The 21,247-nt window shown below is 34.7% G+C and overlaps 2 protein-coding genes across 3 annotated transcripts in view; both read right to left on the reverse strand.

The window, feature by feature from the left end:
* Positions 1–8,627, reverse strand: part of LOC134649435 (acetylcholinesterase-like) — a 71,446-nt gene extending 62,819 nt beyond the window's left edge. The window contains exon 1 of the mRNA XM_063504186.1: positions 8,481–8,627. The gene's annotated coding sequence lies outside the window, so the exon portion shown is untranslated. The remainder of the gene's footprint in view (positions 1–8,480) is intronic.
* Positions 1–21,247, reverse strand: part of LOC134649432 (serine protease nudel) — a 246,051-nt gene that overhangs the window by 162,866 nt on the left and 61,938 nt on the right. The window lies entirely within an intron of this gene.

Consider the following 21,247-nt stretch of genomic DNA (forward strand, 5'->3'; position numbering starts at 1 on the left):
ACCTGTTCATCCAGAATTATTAAAACCGAAACCTGTTGACTCCTCCGAACACGACACAATGGTACTTAATCAATATAAGGCCAAAGTGCGGTACGACTTACATTGTAAGGAATTACCTCCACTAAACATAGGTGATGATGTAGTATGTGTAGAAGGAAAAGCTAGGACTCGTGCCACTGTGGTGGGTAAAGCCGCGACTCCTAGATCGTACATAGTTCAGAATAAGGTGGGAGGTAAATTCCGACGCAATCGTCGTCATTTGATAAAATGTATGATGAGTGACGAGCCGGTGTCCCCGAAGTCCGAGCCGCCGCAGCCATCAGCTGACTGCGGGGAGGAGTTCAAGGACGCCTGCGAAAATGTGGGTCAATCGGAAACATGCGAAAACCTGCCTTATGATAACGCCATTAAGGCAGATAATCAACAAACACATGCTTCCGATGGACCAACAGTTATAATGACGCGTAGAAAGGCGAAATTATTTGCCGAAAATCAATCTAAGATGTAAAATATGTACCTAATCAAATTAAGTATACTCGTTATGTACCTATACCTATATTCATATAGCCTATGCGTATGTATTTGTTATTATAATAGCCTACTGTATAACTTAATTACCAAATTAATTTGTACTAAGTCGGAATAACCGAATGTAATTATATTCTATTTCATTATCCGTAAGGTTCAAAGTCACCTGTCTAATTTTAACGTCATAGTAAAATTATGATATCACGGTTTTATTTTGAACCTTACAGTTTCTTATAAATTTAAGGTGTTTTGTGCATTATAGTTATATAACCGTGAGTTTATCACACGTAGATGTAAGTTTCATTATTCTTTGAATTCATTAGCGAGTAATATATACTTTTACTTACCTATACTTAATGATAAGTTAAAGATAAAAATTGTTACTTTGAAACTAATATGGTCATTCAAACCTATCTGTAAAAAATATGTCAATCATGCTACAACTAAAATAAATTGAGTTAGAGTCCTAAGAGTGATTGTAGAAAAAAAAAAAAAAAAAAAATATGGGAATAATATAGACTAAAGTAATTTAAGTTATAATTTAAGTTACAACGTAACAAATTGTTCAGTTTTTTAAGAAATTCCTTTTGGGGGAGATGTTGTAGGTATCTGTAAGATGTGGGTAGTACCCTCTTATATTTTAATAAATCAGTTGTTGTCAAGGACTCGCGGTGTTTCATTGAATACTACAATATGTATCAGTTCGTAACGCATATTTTATCAGTTTTGAAGTAGGTTTTCTTTTTTGTAATTTTATTTTATGGAAATGAGGTGTTGAACGTATGACGTTCGCATTTTAATTCAAATAATATTACCTAACGTGTCCTCGTAAGTTTTACAAGGGGGCAAAGTTTTTGCTTAACCGCTCGTACTAATAGTGATGCCCCAACAAGCGAAAGATTCCAAAATTGAACCAAGCGTAGCAAGTGCTTTGAAAAGTGGAATCTTGAACGTGGCGAGGATTTCAATGCACGAGGGTTAAACAAAACTTGGCCCCGTGTGATACACAAATTTTTTCAAAGAAAAGATACCAAACAAAATCAAATCCAAATGAACGTCATTAAATACCTATTTATCATTCAAAATCATCATTATAAGTATGTAAATTCTACCAATTCACAGAAGGAAACGACTGAAAATTTGCATCTGATTAGTTTACTCCACGTGTGGATAAAATGCAACTTTCTCGTCAGTTTTTGAAAAATCAAGAGTGCTTTTACCACCTGGTGTGGTGAAAAAATATAATACCTATTTCGCTAGCTCACGGATCTCATTTTATAATTAATTTACTTAAACCTTTTTCTATTATGCTTGGAATAATTAGCGCTTCAGGTATCTTTCATTTAATTAAAACTTAAAGACTTTAAAAAATATTGCGTGGATTAAAATCTTAACGATCTTAAATCCCAAGAGTCGTTGGAATAAAGCTATAGGACTATACCTACAGATACTCGGGAGGAATCTCAATGACGACCGCTTCTTCATACAAACGTAGTCATATCATCATACAGGTAGACATTGATGACACGCGAAATTGTCTCATTAAAAAAAATCGTTTATTAAAAGAAAAAAGATAAAATAACATAATTTGCTTTTTAAGTATTTGTCGCTAAATTAAATATGAGGTCAAGGGAGGTAAATGCAACTTTGGGGTTATTGCGTCTCTCCGTTCTTTCTCGAATACAATTGGTCAAAACGCCCTCTACTATGCAACGTTTCATTTCCAAGTAGCTCAGGCATGAAACGTTGCATAGTAGAGGGCGTTTCGACCAATCGTATTCGTGAAAGAACGGAGAGACGCAATAACCCCATAGTTGCATTTACCTCACTTGACCTTGGACCAATTCCAAACAATTAATAATGAAATATTGTTGTTCGATAACTCCATTAATAGTTAATGAACCGTCGAGAGCTGCCTAGCAAGCGGAACAATATATTTAGGGCCGATCGCAAGTTTAATTGGGTCAGACGATTGATTCGGCTTCCCGCGGTAACTATCGGTATATTATTCAAAACTTGGTTGTATTCTCTAGAGACGATATCAATTTATGAAGTATACTGGTGAGGTGTCTATACACACCACAATTAATTTTAGGGGCAGATTCACACAGTCGCATTGGAGAACGTGAAACTTCTCGAATGCGTTATACCAAAGAGAATTTGAAATAGAGGCGGATTGTCAAAGTAAATTATGTAGCGACAGTAAATTCACTGCCATCTTTTGAGGCCAAAGACCAAGGCCAAAGGTATGGTGCAATATTTTCGACCGCCATAACCTTTGGCCTACAGTCGGGTAGATGGCGTGGCAATATTTAACAAATTAACACATATCAGTGAAAGAATAAGGGTCAAAGTCAAATGGCGTTCTAACAGTTTTTAACCTTTGTCAAGAGATGGCAGTAAATGTACTGGGGCTAAATAATTTACCATGAAAGTAACTCTCTATACACTGTATTCTCTTTGGTTATACTTAGGGATACTTAGGGTCCGATAGGTATCGCTGGTGCAGCAGGAGCTTGCTGTGTACGTAGCCTACTTTTGACTGTTTTCGGCCCTACGTGGAGGGGTTTATTTATATACAGTTATTACTTCTTCGATCTTGTTTTCTTCTTCTTTGATCTACTTGTCTTGGGTATAATTCGACCTCTGCTCTCACGTAGCTCGTACTTCTACCTTGCACGTCGAGGGTTCAAGTCTCTTCTTAATGTTTTCTAAGCATCATGAGTTCTCTCATATTGGACCATTCTGCTTATAACTGCTGATCTATATATTTCATTTTACGTTAAGAAGAGTCTTCGTTTAAGTGTTTATGTGAAACGAAACGTAACACTGCAAAGTAAACGCAATACTGAAAAGTAATTCGTAGTTAAGCATACTGCACTGACATATCGTTTTCCACAAATCCTTGAAATATCGTGTTAGAACTACTAATTTCCAAGCAGTACAAGAGTTGGTTTCCATTCCGTTCGCTCAAACACATTCTCTGAAACACGAGCTTACTCTGAATACGTATTGTGTGCTCTACGCTTAACAGGCGTAAGCGAGCCTTCAACTCGGGAGAACCACTCTAACTATGGCCTTGTGATTCGTAACAGGTCTGCCTAACTGGGTATCTCACTAAATACCTACTAGTAAGGTGTTCATCGCTAATCGGAATAGGAGTCCTGCTGTTGAACACGACAGAACAGGGACTTATTGCGCGATGATGCATTTCTGTCACCGAACGAAACCAGTCACATGACGTGACGCGGTGGTAGCCGCTGAGTAAGGATGGAATAACTTTCATCGATAAGCTATCGATGCGAGATTTAGTAAAAAAAATACATCGTAGTTACACCTGTGCTAGAATTTTCGAATTAACCCCAAAATAATGTCCTGTACTAGTAGGTACCCCGTTATTTAAAGTACGCTTTGTTTGTTTGAATGTAAGTAAGTAACTATCTACAATGCAAAGCCACTATATAACTAAGTGATTGAAGATTTTTCTATTGAAGAAAGTGATTCTTCCATTTTTAATCATAAATAACATAAACTTCTATAATGTCTCGGGACTGAAGGAATAAAGATAAACTTTGAATTTGTAGATACATTTTTTGTTTGTATGTACATATGTAAATATGCATTTATCTAAGTGTAGGTATTAGAAACAATCATAGGTATGCAAACGTTTCAAATTATATTCTCAAAATAAGGAAGTACGTACCCATTTCTTAGAATACTACATTTATTATTATATAGGTACTTCAGGGGAGTGGTGGTAGGCACTCAACGAAAAGATATTTCGAGACTCAATCCATAAGAAGGGTAGAATTAAGTTCAGCGAGCGATGGCATTGTCACTCAAATTTATTTTATCTTTAGTCTGGGCAAAAGGCAAATGGATGACAAAGTAGGTAATGATATACCTACTTTATATCATTAGTAGAAAAAGTTGTCCTTTGATATCTAAGAAAATGATGTTGTTACTATAGCTTTTAGTTAAATATGATACCTGAAACTGAACCCAACAGTATAGTAGTAGTCTGAGATATAAGTATATTTTATTAGTTTATCTACTTAATGTTCTTAGGTAGGTATGTTTGTATTTTTCTTAACATTTTGTGTTATTGTTATTCCTAATATTACATATACGTTACCCATACAGATAAAAACCTTTGCAGGATTTTCGTGATTTATATAATAATGTTACCTATAACAAGAGTTTAAAAAAGCCTGCCTTTAATATAATACACCAACTAACTTATCTCGAAAACCTAACCGAGAATCATTAAATATCAACACCCACTCGTATCCTATTCGGGCAGATTTGAAATGAAAAGGGACCCATGTTTCTGACAGGAGGCATTTACAACGTTCGTTACCTAAATAAACCAGTAGATACACACTCGCACAGAGTTTTCTAAATCAACATACGTTAAAACGATTCTAATTTTAGAAGCTGACATTCGAAACTCATGTTATCGATATCGACACAATTGTCGATAAAATTGCCTAACTCTAAGTACGTAAGTAGCTGGCAATAACCTGATATCTCGCCAAAACCACGTGCATGCAAGTCATGTACTTGCGTTGTGTGCTTAAAGTTCAAAATAGCATGACAATTGCATGCATTCTCTAAAACGTAATTCAACCTGATGTAACCCATTATACCAAAACCTGTTTTGCTTTTGAAGACACGGGGAACAGCTTTTTGGGGTCTCCAAGTATTTCGCGGATGATAATTATAATAATTGTGATGAGATTTCAATGTGCCCCCCTTCTTAAGTCTCGGCTTAGACTTTATCCAAGATACAAGGATACCAAATAACAGTTCACTTGTCAAACTATAACTCAATCTGTCTGGTTTTGTACTAAAATGACGATTGTGTTGAGCAGATACGGTAGAAAATTGGGAAAACAACCAGCCTGAGATATAAAAACCAGCCAAATGCGAGTCGGACTCGCGCACGAAGGGTTCCGTAAGTACCATTACGCAGAACCGGCAAAAAAATCACGTTTGTTGTAATTTATTTTATTCTGTTTTTAATGTTTGTTGTTATAGCGGCAACAGATATACAGTGAAACCTGGATAAGTGAGACTTCAAGGGACAAGCAGATTTGTCTCACTTAAAGAGGTATTTCACTTACCCAGGCTCTCAGTTAGCCAGGTACAAATAAATGTCTGTCTCATTTACAGAGGGTCCCATTAATAGAGGTGAGAATAGAGGATATATTTCAGTTATAGAGGTGGTTAATAAGGTATTTTGTAATTATCATTAAAAATAAATAAGGTAAAATAATCCTTGTCCCTAAATATTTTTTAAGTCTGTTTAAATATTTCTTTGAATTTATTTTGAATGATTCTCCAAAAGATAGATTTTTTCAATTAAATTTGATACGGACTTTATTGCATCTTAGAAATGTATTAAATGAAAATCTGTTTATTCGTGTTACTTATCAAAATTTCAGCTTTCGTTTCGATAGTTTTAACTACATAAAGTAACTAAATGAAACTTGAAGTCGTTTAGACACAATTAAGCAAATGCGGAATTTGTGCATAGACTAAGAGTTAGTAAGAATACGGAAATTTATCAATAAAGTCCAAGTTAGAGAGGTCATAGATTGACGTTATCTCAGATACAGAGGTGAATTCCTATACAATTCTAAAAAAAAAACAATTAGGTAAATGTAATCTTATAAATATAGTCTCAGTAAAAGAGGTAAAATACACTCTCTGTCTCACTTATAGAGGTAAATGTGACTATAAAATCACAACAGCCAATCCCAGTTATAGAGGTTCGTTTTATCTCACTAACAGAGGTAATTCAGTGCTAAAGTGACGGGACCGCACCATGAGTCCCAGCTATAGAGGTTTCTCACTTATCCAGGTCCCACTTAACCAGGTTTCACTGTACATCATCTGTGAACATTTTAACTGCCTAGCTGTCACGGTTCATGAGATACTGCCTGGCGACAGACAGACGGACAGACAGACAGACAGACGAACAGACGGACAGATGGACAGCGGAATCTTATGACCCTAAAACAGTTTCAGAAAACATCGAGTATTATCGTGAAGTGCATCCCTATTTGTGCAGCTGTGAAGCTCGACTGCCCTCTGCTCGTGAGATTTAATTGAATTATTTGAATGGATCCGACGCTTCCGCCGTTACACCGCTCTGCTCCAGCGACTGCCGGAAATGCCAATTGCCACTTCAAAATATGTACTAATTTTTTATATTTAACTTTTCTAAAATATCTTATAAATTAAACTAACGACGGAGACGTGCAAACACATTGTGATATCTCTTGAAAGAATTTATTGGGGATCCCCAAAAGAAAAGTAAATTCGAGAAAAGTAAATTTTCTAATAATCAGGGATAATATTTCAATTTAATGAAAATTCTAAGCACAAATTATAGATTAGGTAAATAAATTATATGAAATCACATTATTGTATGATATAATATATTTAGGTATTTAACAATATTACCTAATATATGTTTTGCATGGATAATAAAAACATAAACACAACTAAATTCTGAACAAATTAAAATGGTCGATTGCCATTAAATTTAAATGTTCTTCCAAAATTAGGTCCCCTTGGAAAATGCTCACCTAAAATAAGTTTTTGGCAAAAAAATAATTTTTGGTACAAGCTTTTATCGCTGACTGTACTTTTCTTACGACAGACAACTAATACTAATCGAGACAATTCTAAAAAACACAATTAGGTTGCGTTGTTTCATCACAGAGTTCCTATGGCCACCTCCTGTCTCCATCATCAGATCAGTTCGACAGTACCATATTGTAGATGGTTTGACTGGTTAGTAGTATAAGTAGTAGATACATTTTCTGTGGTGCAGCATTTGATTAATGTATCTCATAATTTATAACTGGCAACTGCCTCTACCAGTTATTTTACATTCTATTATTTTCTTTCTTTATCTCTCTCTACAGTCATTCGTAATAGCTCCTACGCTGATACGTAATAGTTCCTATGCTGATTTAACATTTATTAACTAAGTTTTCTAAGGATGTTTTATCTCATTTATTTTAACAATATTACCTAATATATGTTTTGCATGGATAATAAAAACATAAACACAACTAAATTCTGAACAAATTAAAATGGTCGATTGCCATTAAATTTAAATGTTCTTCCAAAATTAGGTCCCCTTGGAAAATGCTCACCTAAAATAAGTTTTTGGCAAAAAAATAATTTTTGGTACAAGCTTTTATCGCTGACTGTACTTTTCTTACGACAGACAACTAATACTAATCGAGACAATTCTAAAAAACCCTAACACAATTAGGTTGCGTTGTTTCATCACAGAGTTCCTATGGCCACCTCCTGTCTCCATCATCAGATCAGTTCGACAGTACCATATTATTGTATTGTCATCAGAACTACATACAGCTGCCAATTTTCATGACGCTACGATCCTTGGAAGATGGTTAAATTAGTTACCTTAGATTCCAATACATAGTTACATACAGGTCGATCTAATAAAAGCTTGTTAAAAAGGCATATTCCCGCTTTAAATTGCAAATAAAGGTTCATCCTATGTTTTTTTTCAATTGCATTGATAACAATACACTGTGTTGTTAAGAAAACTACACAGTACACTCATCATTGGCATAAAAAATATGCTAATTGGCTAAGTGTCGAACGGATTCAGGTATGCATATGGGACAGTGCTGAGTATATAATTTATAAACTATGATAAAACAATTTTAAGGGCAAAATCATAGCTGCTCTATGAACTTTAAATTATAGCCTAAATATTAGGCCTAAATTATAATGTTAGTCAAGAGCTTCATATATTTAAATTAGCTACCTTATTACTTACTTATTAAAACATTTACGAATTAAATGCCTTATACCTACCATATGTTTCCTCACATTCGTAGACCAAACTTTTTACTACTCACTAACCAATAAAACTAATTACTTATATACAAATTACGTACGTTATATATACACAACAGGTGTCAAATAGCTGAACGTTGACCTTGACTGTACTGTCCGTAGCTCTCGGTTATACAACAGATAAGCTTGTTATAAGTTCACACACACGCACTCGCGTTGAACGGCGACGGGGGCGGGTGTCGCGTGCAGCGCCTGTGCCGGACTTGGGTAGACTGGGACTGGGGACCGAGCCACTGGGTAGCAAGCGCGGGGAAATCATTTCCCGAACTTTGGAAAACGGGAAAAAATTATGCATAGAGTCTGTGCGCAAAGAGAAGAATCGTGGAATGTATGGGGCCCAATACATTCCACGACTCTTCTCTTTCCGAACAGACTCTATAAGATCGTTTGCAGCATAATTCTTAGGTTGTGATGGACACACGGCCGTATTCGAACAATGGTTCTAAGAAATCACTGCGGTACGATAACGATCTGTTAGTGTCTAAAGTGACATTTCTTCTACCAAAAACGTCACTTTTGACACTGACAGATCGGTATCGTACCGCAGTGATATCTTAGCGTCACTTGCACCATCGTACTAAGCTGGGGTTAACCGGTTAAAACGTGAACCCAGTGTTAAATTGTACTAACCATGTAACCATGGTAACTCCAGGTTTAACCGGTCAACCGAAAAACAAGAGAAAATATGTTTTACCTTAGGTAGAATAATTGTGACGTCAACGTCACAGAATGCGTATCATACTACCTACATTCATATTCAGTAACATACTCGTAATTATCGTTTTGACTTTTCATTTTTTAAAGTGGATGATTTGACTGGTTAGTAGTATAAGTAGTAGATACATTTTCTGTGGTGCAGCATTTGATTAATGTATCTCATAATTTATAACGTTCTATTATTTTCTTTCTTTATCTCTCATAATTTATAACGTTCTATTATTTTCTTTCTTTATCTCTCTCTACAGTCATTCGTAATAGCTCCTACGCTGATACGTAATAGTTCCTTTGCTGATTTAACATTTATTAACTAAGTTTTCTAAGGATGTTTTATCTCATTTACTTTAAACAACAACAGAAGAACTAAATAGTAAATAGCTTACCTAGTGAAAAATCAAACATAATTGTTCCAATTATAATAACATTAATTCTTGAGCCAAACCTGTTGGAGAAAAAATCCCATATTTTATACGTTTTCCTACAGGCTGGTAGCATTGGTTGTAGATGATTACACTCCCGACTGGTATCGTCGAGCCCGGGCACCCCATACTATGACAGATCGGTATCGTACCGCAGTGATCTCTTAGCGTCACTTTCACCATCGTACTAACCTGGGGTTAACCGGTTAAGCTGTTAACCCAGTGTTAAATTGTACTAACCATGTAACCATGGTAACTCCAGGTTTAACCGGTCAACCGAAAAACAAGAGAAAATATGTTCAATTCAATTCAATTCAATTCAATATCTTTAATGTCAAAAACACATGTCAAAATATACAATACAAATTAAAAATAAAATTAAAATTAAAAAATACATGAGTTACACTAAATTAAAATGTGTTTTTGCACATTTAATTACCTTTGGTAGAATAATTGTGACGTCAACGTCACAGAATGCGTATCACACTACCTACATTCAGATTCAGTAACATACTCGTAATAGTCGTAATTATCGTTTTCAGTTTTGACTTTTCATTTAAAGTAGATGGTTTGACTGGTTAGTAGTATAAGTAGTAGATACATTTTCTGTGGTGCAGCATTTGATTAATGTATCTCATAATTTATAACTGGCAACTGCCTCTACCAGTTATTTTACATTATATTATTTTCTTTCTATAGCTCTCTCTACAGTCATTCGTAATAGCTCCTACGCTGATACGTAATAGTTCCTATGCTGATTTAACATTTATTAACTAAGTTTTCTAAGGATGTTTTATCTCATTTACTTTAAACAACAACAGAAGAACTAAATAGTAAATAGCTTACCTAGTGAAAAATCAAACATAATTGTTTCAATTATAATAACATTAATTCTTGAGCCAAACCTGTTGGAGAAAAATTCCCATATTTTATACGTTTTCCTATAGGCTGGTAGCATTGGTTGTGGATGATTACACTCCCGACTGGTATCGTCGAGCCCGGGCACCCCATACTATGACCCAATACCATACGTTTCTTATAAAACGATTCATTTAAACATCCACACTTCCATTGCTGGCTACCAAGGGTGGATATTATAATCATCTTATACCAAGCAGCAATAGAAACGGGGATTAGTAGACTTTATCAATATTCAATAAAATTGTTACGAATCCACAGTTTCCGTGGAGCAACACCTCGAAAACGATTAAATAATTGCAGACTCGCGGTTGCGGCTTGTTCGTGAATTTTCGACGAAACTGGAGCGTTTGGTGGAAACTTCCTTGATTACATTGTAGTGAATAAATAAAGCGAGGAATATGCGATCGAAATTGCAACTTCATCGGCATTTGAGCGAAAACTTTCTTGTACTCTGGGATCATTGTGTTTTATCGTTGTTGTTCAATCCGTCACTCATTTGATCAGTTAGAACTCGTAATCTTTAGTCAATCTCACGTTTTGCTGGTTGGGATATTGTAGTGTATACTAGATATAGTTATCATTCTAGCTGAACACTTGTTTGTGCTCAGCTCCGAATCCTCACCTTACAATATCTAACATAACATTAAAATTGTTAGATTATTCAATCTCAATGTAACCTCACCAGGCTTTTGAAACTCGGCAAATTTTTCAACCAGCGTGAGTTTGAAAAATTTGCTAATAAGTGTTATAGACAGGTGGAAATCGGCCTGTTTCGAGAAAAGTCGTCGACATCTCTTCTAAATACCTAAAACTGGTATGGATGTGTTCCTTGTGATCTCTAGAATACGAAATGACCGGTTTTAGTTTATGGAGTGGGGGACGGGTCGAAAAAAAGGGGGGCAAAGATGGCGGCCGACCATTATTGATATTTGTTCACATCTTGAGTCCTATGGGACCGATCGGTTCGTGTGAGGTGTCGTTTGAAAGAGTATTAAACGTGCTATTATTGTTTCATAATAACCATAGTCATAACTGTAGTCGTTTACAAAATATTTTAAAATATTTGATTTTATACCGTGCATGGATGGCATAAGTACTGATTAAATATGCGCCTAACTCAATAAATTACAACAATACCGCAATTATTTTATTAAAAAATATACGAGACATTTCATTAGCTTACCAAAAACATAAGTTTTATTGGCGTATGATATTATATAACCAATTAATAACGAATTTTGTTCAGCATGGGTCACTACGCACCGTCACGTAAATGGCGGGCGACCGACGTAAACTTTTCATTATTTCTCGGGTTCTATTTTATTGATCAATTGTTGATAGGTACCATTTGAAAGGTTATTAAACGTACAATAAATGGTTTCTAATAGCCGTAGTCATAACTCTAGTAATTTACAAAATATTTTAAAATATTTGATTTTTTTACCGTGCATGGATGGCATAAGTACTGATAAAATATGCGTCTAACTCAATAAATTATAACTTTACTCCAATAATATTCTCACAAAATGTACGTGAAATTTCATTAGCTTTCCAAAAATATAAGTTTTATTGGTGTATGATATTATATAACCAAGTAATTACGAATTTTGTTCAACATGGGTCACTAAGCGCCGTCACGTAAATGGTAGGAGATCGGCGTCAACTTTTCATTATTTCTCGGGTTTTATTTTATTGATCAGTTCGTGATAGATACCATTTGAAAGAATATTAAACGTACTATAATTGGTTTTCAATAACTGTAGTCATAACTTTAGTCATTTTCAAAATAATTGAAAACATGATTTTTTACCGTGCATGCACATAAGTACTGCTAAAACATGGTTCTAACTTAATAAATTATAACTTTATCGCAATTAATGTATTTACAAAATATACGAGACATTTCATTATCTTTCCAAAAACATAAGATTTATTGGTGTAAGATATTATATAACCAAGTAATAATGAATTTTGTTCAGCATGGGTCACTGCGCACCGTCATATAAATTCCAACAAACAATTAGGCGACACTTAGCACCTATTTTCTTACCTAAAGACAGCCTGTCTCTAGAATAGCTACATCTATAGTCTTAGTTTACAGTTTACAGGCTCTGGTGAGATAAAAGTGTTTAAAAGGTTCATCTAAAGATTTAAGATCTACAGTAGCTGTTTTGGGCGCTATATTGCATGTTAAGCTGCTAGTATTATAGCTTATAGCTCAAAGTGAATTGAACAACCTTAACATCTATATGAGTAATAATCTGCAATTTTCACTTAAGGTTCTAAACGTGTGATAAAGCCTTCTACTTATAGCTTTTTATATCGCAATCGCTACTTAACTCTCTTGTATGACTTACAGTCGAACAGAGAAGTTATGAGTCGCTATTATAGATCTAAGATCATGTAGTTACAGACGAGCGTTATTTAAATACCGTAGTACATCTTATAACTGTCAATAGAGTCATACTTACAAGCTAAAACTACAATGCCAAACGCCAATGAATCAATAGGTAAGCAAAAACTATAAATTAGACCGTAAAATAAAATAGTAAATAAATATAATATAGATAGTTTACTCAATATTGACCTTATCTTACTATTACTATACTTAAAACCGGACTTCACGGATAGTTATTATGTGGACATACGCTGCTACTCAAATAGTAGTCACTTATTTTGCATCCTGGAGCGTGCGGCGACAAATATCTCTTTAACGCCACAAGCCTCAGATCTCACTAAAAAGGTGATTTTAAATTATTAACTACGGAGTGGGTTTGAAAACGTTTTACGTGTAGACGCGTGAGTCAAATAACAACACAGATATTAAGTACTTCATATGCAGTGGTTTTGCAATCATGAAAGCTACGAACTTAACGATGTTATGAACCTAGAACTGGGCTTTTGTCAAAAGAGTCAAACTATACTTAAGTTTCCTGTGATAAAAAAACAAAACAAACAAACCATCATTTATATCGATATTTTATCATTTTGGATACCTACATTATAAAATGTACTGTCAAACAATAATAGAATGCTGCTGGTCTACCAGGCGCTCGCCGCGCCGTGTGTTTGCTTGCTTGGCGAAATTGGTCCTGGCATACCTACATATATGTTTATAGTTGTACGGTAACTAAACAATATTTTTGGAAAGTTAATAAATAGTTTGCTGATTTTACTCTAAAAATTTCACGCTATATTTACTACATTATCTCTTTCTCAAATTATTTCAGTCACTAAGCAAACCTCTAAGGTAAAAATTAAACATTTTCTTTAATATTTTTAAAATGGTTATTTTGGGCCTCACATTTCAAACAATCGAGTATTCACAGAAAATTTAATATGCTTGCAAATGGTATCCACCATGTATCAGAAAAATAGAACCTGAAATATAATGAAAACTCAACGATGGCCGGGCTCCATTTACGTGACGGTGCACAGTACCCATGCTGAACAAAATTCATGATTACTTAGTTATACAACATTATAAAGCAATAAAACTTATATTTTTGGATAGCTCATAAAATTTCCCGTATATTTTGAAAATATTTATTGCGGTAATGTTATAATCTATTGAGTTAGAAGCATGTTTTACCAGTACTTATGTCCATGCACGGTAAAAATCATATATTTTCAATTATTTTGTAAATGACTACAGTTATGACTACGGTTATTAGAAACCAATTATTGTACATTTAACATGCTTTCTAATGGTATCCATCACCAATTGATCAGTAAAATAGAACCCGAGAAACAATGAACAGTTGAGGTCGGTCGCCCGCCATTTACGTGACGGTGCGTAGTGACCCATGCTGAACAAAATTCATCATTACATGGTTATATAATACCATACACCAATAAACCTTATGTTTTTAGAAAGCTAATGAAATTTCTCGCATATTTTGTAATAACATGAATTGCGGTAAAGTTATAATTTATTGAGTTAGACGCATGTTTTGTCAGTACTTATGCCATCCATGCACGGTAAAAAATCATATATTTCAAAATATTTTCTAAACGACTACAGTTATGACTACAGTTATTATGAAGCAATAATAGCACGTTTAATACTCTTTCAAACGACACCTGAAACGAACCGATCGGTCCCATAGGACTCAAGATGTGAACAAATATCAATGCTGGTCGGCCGCCCACATTCCCCCCCTTTTTATCGACACGTCCCCCTCTCCATAAACTAAAACCGGTCAATTCGTATTCTAGAGATCACGAGGAACACATCCATACCAGTTTTAGGTATTTAGAAGAGATGTCTACGAAAATCGTGAAGGAGACGACTTGTGTTTAATTTAACGCCAGACTATTATAAAAACACTCGAATAAGCCCAACTTGGTCTTATTTACAGCATGACTTTTGATGAGTAACTTGAACGTTTTCGTAATTTGAGAACCAAGTAGCTGCAAACATTTCAAATTTTCCTGTCCTCTCAAGAACGTATAGAATAACATTCAGCTGACAGACGAGATAGTAAAATGGAGTATAGGATAAGTCTTTTCAAGTTTCAAGTGTTTTATAATAGGAGGGTTAAAGTGGGTCACTTTGCTGGCCTTGTATTTATATTCAAGGTTTGTAGGACTAATGGCATTCCGCCTTCAGAATATTAATGTTTGTTGCTACTTAATAGGCATTAGGCATTTTTACTGGTTGAGTAATTAAATCTATTACAACCATAAACACATTAATTTTACTAGCTTTCTGACTCACTAATAAGGTACCTAAAGATTTCAGTATGCTCCAGTTACTACAAGTAGAACAGAGAGTTCACAAAACAGTTAGTGACCTGCCCTAGTAGCACGGTCGCATTTTTATCGTTTATCACCATGCCTGTCACGTTCTAACAAGTATGTAAGTGCGAAAGTGACGGGCATAGTGATAGTCGATAAAAATGGAACCGTGCTAAGCCCGCTGGGCAAAAATGCTTGCATGTCTGTCCATCTGTTCAAATTCAAATTATGTCACAACTTGAAATACAAAATATGATGTTGATTCGACTATGTCCCGAAAGTCGTTTCAGCGAACTGCCTCATAGCGAAGAGTCTCGACCAACACCTTGAAGGACTCTCGCTAGGTGGCTGGATCAAGGGTCAGATGCAGAAAAAGGTGGTATTTTACACGGCGCGGATAGTCCCGCGGTTCGTCTATCTGCGGCCCTCACCACCAGTCAGCTTAGGCCTTGCCCCGCTTGGCTGCTGGCTGGTTAGGTTTTATTATTATATGTTTATAAGTATGTTGTATAGTTTTTTTTTCGTATTTTATTTTTATTTTTATAAGATTGGCATATTGGCATTGCCGGCCAGCGTGGCAATGCCGCTAGCCTTCGTGGCACCCTGCCCCAAGGCACTGAGCTGGAGCCAGTTTTTTATTTATAATTTTAGTTGTTGCAGTTAGTTGTGGTTTTATAAATGTAGCTTTTTATTTTTTGTTTATATTACTTGTTATTGCTTTATAAAATATTATAACTTATCGTATCCATATCGTAAAATAACCTAACTGAAGAAGAAAAATAATCCATAGAATAATCAAAAAGGCACTGGACAGGACGAAATTTAGAGCTACTTATAGAAAATATTTTCAATAAAACAAGGCAATATGAATATTAAATACAAGGGTATACAAATTCAAGATGTAGATAGTACCAATTTTTTGGGCGTTTCCATAGACCCACATTTAAATTGGAAATCTCATGTGGAAAAAATTAACAATAGAAATGCCAGCCAGTGCTATGCCTTATCCATATTATCAAATACATGTTCAGAAGATACAGTTAAAAACGCTTACTATGGAAATGTATATCCTTTATTAAGCTATGGTTTAATTTATTCGGGCAATTCAGTTAATGTAGAAACAACCTTTATTCTGCAAAAGAAATGCATCCGAATTATATACCGCTTCTATAACAATGAGTCCCTAAGACACGTCTTTCAAGAACACAAATTTCTTACATTAACTGGGCTGTATATCTACGAGCTTTGCTTATTTGTGTCAAATAATAAATGCGACTTTTCATTTTGCTCAGCACAACGTGATAATGTGAGGTCGCAATACAAACACAACATATTGCTCCCGGCAGTCAGAAATTCAGCTTATTGTAGGAGCACATTTATAACAGCAATTAAAGTTTTCAATCACCTACCCTCAAGCATAAAAATGTTAAGCGGGGAAAAATTCAAGCTACAGCTAAAGGGTTGGTTGATTGATCGTGTTTTTTATGATATGCATGAATACTTTATGTATGAAACCAATTAGCATGTTAACAAATAAGTATGCAGTTTTAGTTAAATTATTAGTTAAGTACCTAGCAATTATAATATTGTATACCCGATATGGGTTGCCGTTGTGACTGTATGTGCATAACATTGTATACCACCTTATTGTACACGGTAAACAATAAATTATTTCTATTCTATTCTATTCTATACCTACGCCACAGCCACATACCTTCTGTTGAGAGTAAAATAATATATGACGGGATGGTACTTAAACCGACGGACAAAGTAGGCCAGATAATGCCACTGGACGTATGCAAACAAGATTCCATGCCTACGTCGGCAAAATTGAGTGCTTACTCCAACAGCCTTTTAAAAATGTAAGGACTTAAACTAAACTTTGAGCCTATCATAATAAAGTTTATATTCCTAACACAAGATGCGGAGGAAAGCACGAAAACAAAACTTTAGTAACGAGCAAACGTAGGTTGATTGAATTAATAAGCCTCCTGGTTTAGTTGAAAATCGCGCGGTAGCCGAAGATTTTTAAGGTTATTATTAGGTATCATTATTTGGTATCCCTTATCTGATGTTCATAAACTTTCTAAGATTTTTCTGCTTTTTCTTACTCTACACTTATATGATGATCTATCTAATTGTCTATTTAATGTCAAGACAACCAACAAGCCTTTACAAACTTTAAAACCGTAACAAATTCTTAAATTAGAATCTACCTCTGGTAAATGCTTAACACGCGTGCGTCTTATCTAAAGCACTTACCAGCTTTAGATTTCCTCACCTATTTACTTCCTTTATTAAAGTATAAAAACATAATTATCTCTTACTTCACTTGTTTTACCTCACCAATGAAAGCCCTATCATTCTACGGTTAAGGTTTAAAATCAGTGGCGTTTCCGCTAAAAAGCTCAAACTTTCGTAAAAACATTTTGATTTACGTCTGAATAATTCAGTCCTGCCCATTTTTCAGTAGCGTTCACAAATGGGCTCTGCTTAAACTAGGTCAAGGATATATCAATAATCCCGATAAGGTGGAGGCAAGCTCTAAAACGACTATATGACAATGAAAATTTTCAATCACAATATGGAAGCACATGGCTATTATTTCATAGAAATCGATTATTCATTCCACAACCGACAATGACTTGGTTGAAACTGAGGTAAAGGAATGCAGAAACATATTTATTGTTATTTAAAGCAAACGGAAAATCATAATAGAAACAGACTTAACTGTGTGAAACATAGGTTTTAAACCTTACTAATTATTCGTATCAACTTTATCGATATTTGCATTAAAAAACAATAGTTACAGTGTCATATATAGGTACGTTGAAATGTAGGTAGAAACTAGGTACAATATACTGGCGAATACAACACTATTTATTTAGGTACCTACGCTTAAACCCTTTTCCAGGCCGCACAAATCTACAAGGTTTTCCCAAAAATATTTGCATTCATTTAATTAATAATTTGATGACAAGTCACATTTCCCGAATGTGCAATCTAATTTGAACCTTAAATCGGAATGATTTAGAAGATAGCGAAGGTCATTTGCTAAAGGTTCGACGACACTGTCCGACGACGTAGTACTTACCCAAAACAGTTTTACAGCTCGAAGGCACTGACGCCACTGACCAACCACAATCACGGTTGAATGACGTAGTGAGTCTTGTGTGCAACCCACCAATTGACAATAATGCCGTAAACGAGGGTAGTTTCTCGCCCCCCCTGCCGACACCGAGGCCCGCGCCTAATCATCGGGCGCGGAGAGCTGCGGCCCGCAGTCTGCGCCGGTCCGTCACCGTTAACGCAAGCTTCTGATGATGCTACTCGGTGCGGAGTGAAACATGTCGAGCGTTTTCGAATTCAAATACGTGAGTGACCCGTTTTTAATATATTTAATTTCAATTTTGGAAGAAAAACTGTTGAGGATTGCATCAAAAGCAATGTTATACTGGCTACTTTGTTGTTATGATGTTATGAATTTGACATGTTCTCTCGATACTTCACTTATTGATTGACGCTTGTACTGTTTTCATGTGTAATATATCTATTTTATATACTTCTGTGTTTATTCGTTCCTTATAATTGTGCAACCTAAACGCTAGAATCCTTGCGCTGCTCTGCCCGTAACCCTCACAAAAACTATGCGCATACTGCTCTCGTTTGCTCAGTAGCGAACTTCGATGTGTACCTACTTAGAAAAACACTAAATGACAGTATTTTTCTATTCACACCACCTATTCGGAAAAGAGCTTTTTCTTTTGCTAGGAGGGATGAAAGTGGCACTTTTCCTCCCTGCTAGGAGGGATCAAAGTAACACTTTTCGGTTCAAGCACACTATTTTTACATTTATTTGCACATTATTTTTTTAGCTTAAATAATCTGTTTAAGGCTTAGTGTTGACACAATCTGATGCTTAAACTTTAAGCATCAGATTGTGTCAACACTAAGATTATTTTATTTTCCTCATAGTTGATGTGAAAAGCAGTAAGTATGTGTCACACGGTATCAAAATTATTTCGTCTTGGGCGTTAACACTTGAATCCCTCATCACGCTCAGGATTCTACTTTGTAGAATCCATCGCTTCATTCAGGATTCAATGTACGCCCTTGACGGAAATATAATATTATTATCATTTTAATCCCTTGTAACACAAACTACTACATACGTAAAGGTAGTACATTCAAGTCGACAAGGTATTCTGAGCCGGTACTCCGCTGCTTTGTCAGTGCTCAGTGGCCATTGTCAAAGGCTGTATTCGATACCTTACCTACCTTAGCTCTGAGACCCCTAGGTTTGAAGATATACATTCCATTAATTATTTGTAACTCTAGATCGTGCTAATAAAGTACAGTTGAATCCCTCATTATGCTCAGGATTCAATGTACGCCCTTGACGGAAATATATCCTTTTGATCCGTTGTAACACAAACTACTATTATTATGGCACCGTGTTCGAGATTTGTGTTTCATTCTTCGTAATAGATATTCTCATACCTACTCAACGAAAATAGAAACGATTTCTTCTACCGTCAATTAATTTATGTTTTATTAATTTAACATTTTCAAAATTGAACCACTACAGTTGTTTTTAAAAGTCAAATCGTAAGCGCTGCGAGTATTTCAAGGCACGAGGGTTAAAACAAACTTTGCTAACGAGTGATACACATAATTTTTTACCACACCACCAACGCAAGAAAAATACTAACTGTAAAAGATTACAAATCAAATCTAAATGAATGCTATTAAATATTTATTTATTTATTTACCTAGGTATAACTAGTACTAATTGACTATAGGTATTACCTAGTAGGTATTGGGTAATAATAAAAATAAAAGACGTTTCTATTAATGAAACAAATATATTTCATTATGAAATTAATTACCAACAAATCCATTTTCAACACGTTTCAAACCGTTTTTCAATTACTTTAGGAAAATGTGCCTTTTTTAAAGTGCCAAATATTCAATTTATTGTGCCACAAAAACACATTTACTAATTTAATAATGAGATCAAATACAATTTGAACACACAAATTGCCAATGCTTACACTTTGCGTGTTCCAGTAAAAATGTTTTTGTCGCTGAAAATTTTACGCCTAATGGTAACACTACAACACACATTTATTGCACATTTAGAAATTTTGTAAAGTATTTTTGTCTTTTTTTTCTTATTTTTAGAGATCCAAGACATTTACTATAATTTTGCACATCAATATTTAATGAAATAATATACACAATAGCTTTTAATTTAGATCGTAGATATAATACACATCCAAAATATGGAACTATGCCTAAGTTAATTTGGACAATGGACAAAATACACAAATGAATTGGACTATTTTATCGGCTGTCATTGTGTTTAAGAAATTATCTAACATTGTTGGGTTATCAATCATCTTACAAATACAAAAAAACATGACACCTTTAACAATAATAATATTATCTGAAAATTGACGAGGTAAAAATAAAAAAATTAAAATATATTAATTTACAAAACAGCAAGTTCTTACTAACGACTACTTGATTATAACAAAATAAAAATTAAATTAAATCTACACTAAGCAATAAGAACGAGTTCACTTTGTATGAACATTATTTATGTTGTTAAGAGTAACATTTTCATTGCTTTTGACTGTATAATAATATAAATCAGGCCACAGATAGTCTGTCATAATCATAACTCAAACTACATAAATTTAATTTCCGTTTTTAGTTGAAAATATCATACTTAAGTATCTAAACATTAATTATGTCACTTTATTATCGCCTTAAGGGAGAAAATAAATATTTTGGTGTTTTTTTGACTTCGAAGTAAATAATCCATGCGAAAAGATAATAAGGGGACCTAGTGTAAAAATCTGTAAATTGTTAATAAGGTCCTACAATAATCAACATACAATAAAATACGAATTTCAATAAACTATTGTTGCCTATTGACAAATGGTTGCTATTGAAATTTTACTAGCTACTTATCAGGCAGGTTCTGCCTTATACGACGAAATTAT

Source organism: Cydia amplana, chromosome 7 (assembly GCF_948474715.1).
Source record: "Cydia amplana chromosome 7, ilCydAmpl1.1, whole genome shotgun sequence".
Lineage (NCBI taxonomy): Eukaryota > Metazoa > Arthropoda > Insecta > Lepidoptera > Tortricidae > Cydia > Cydia amplana.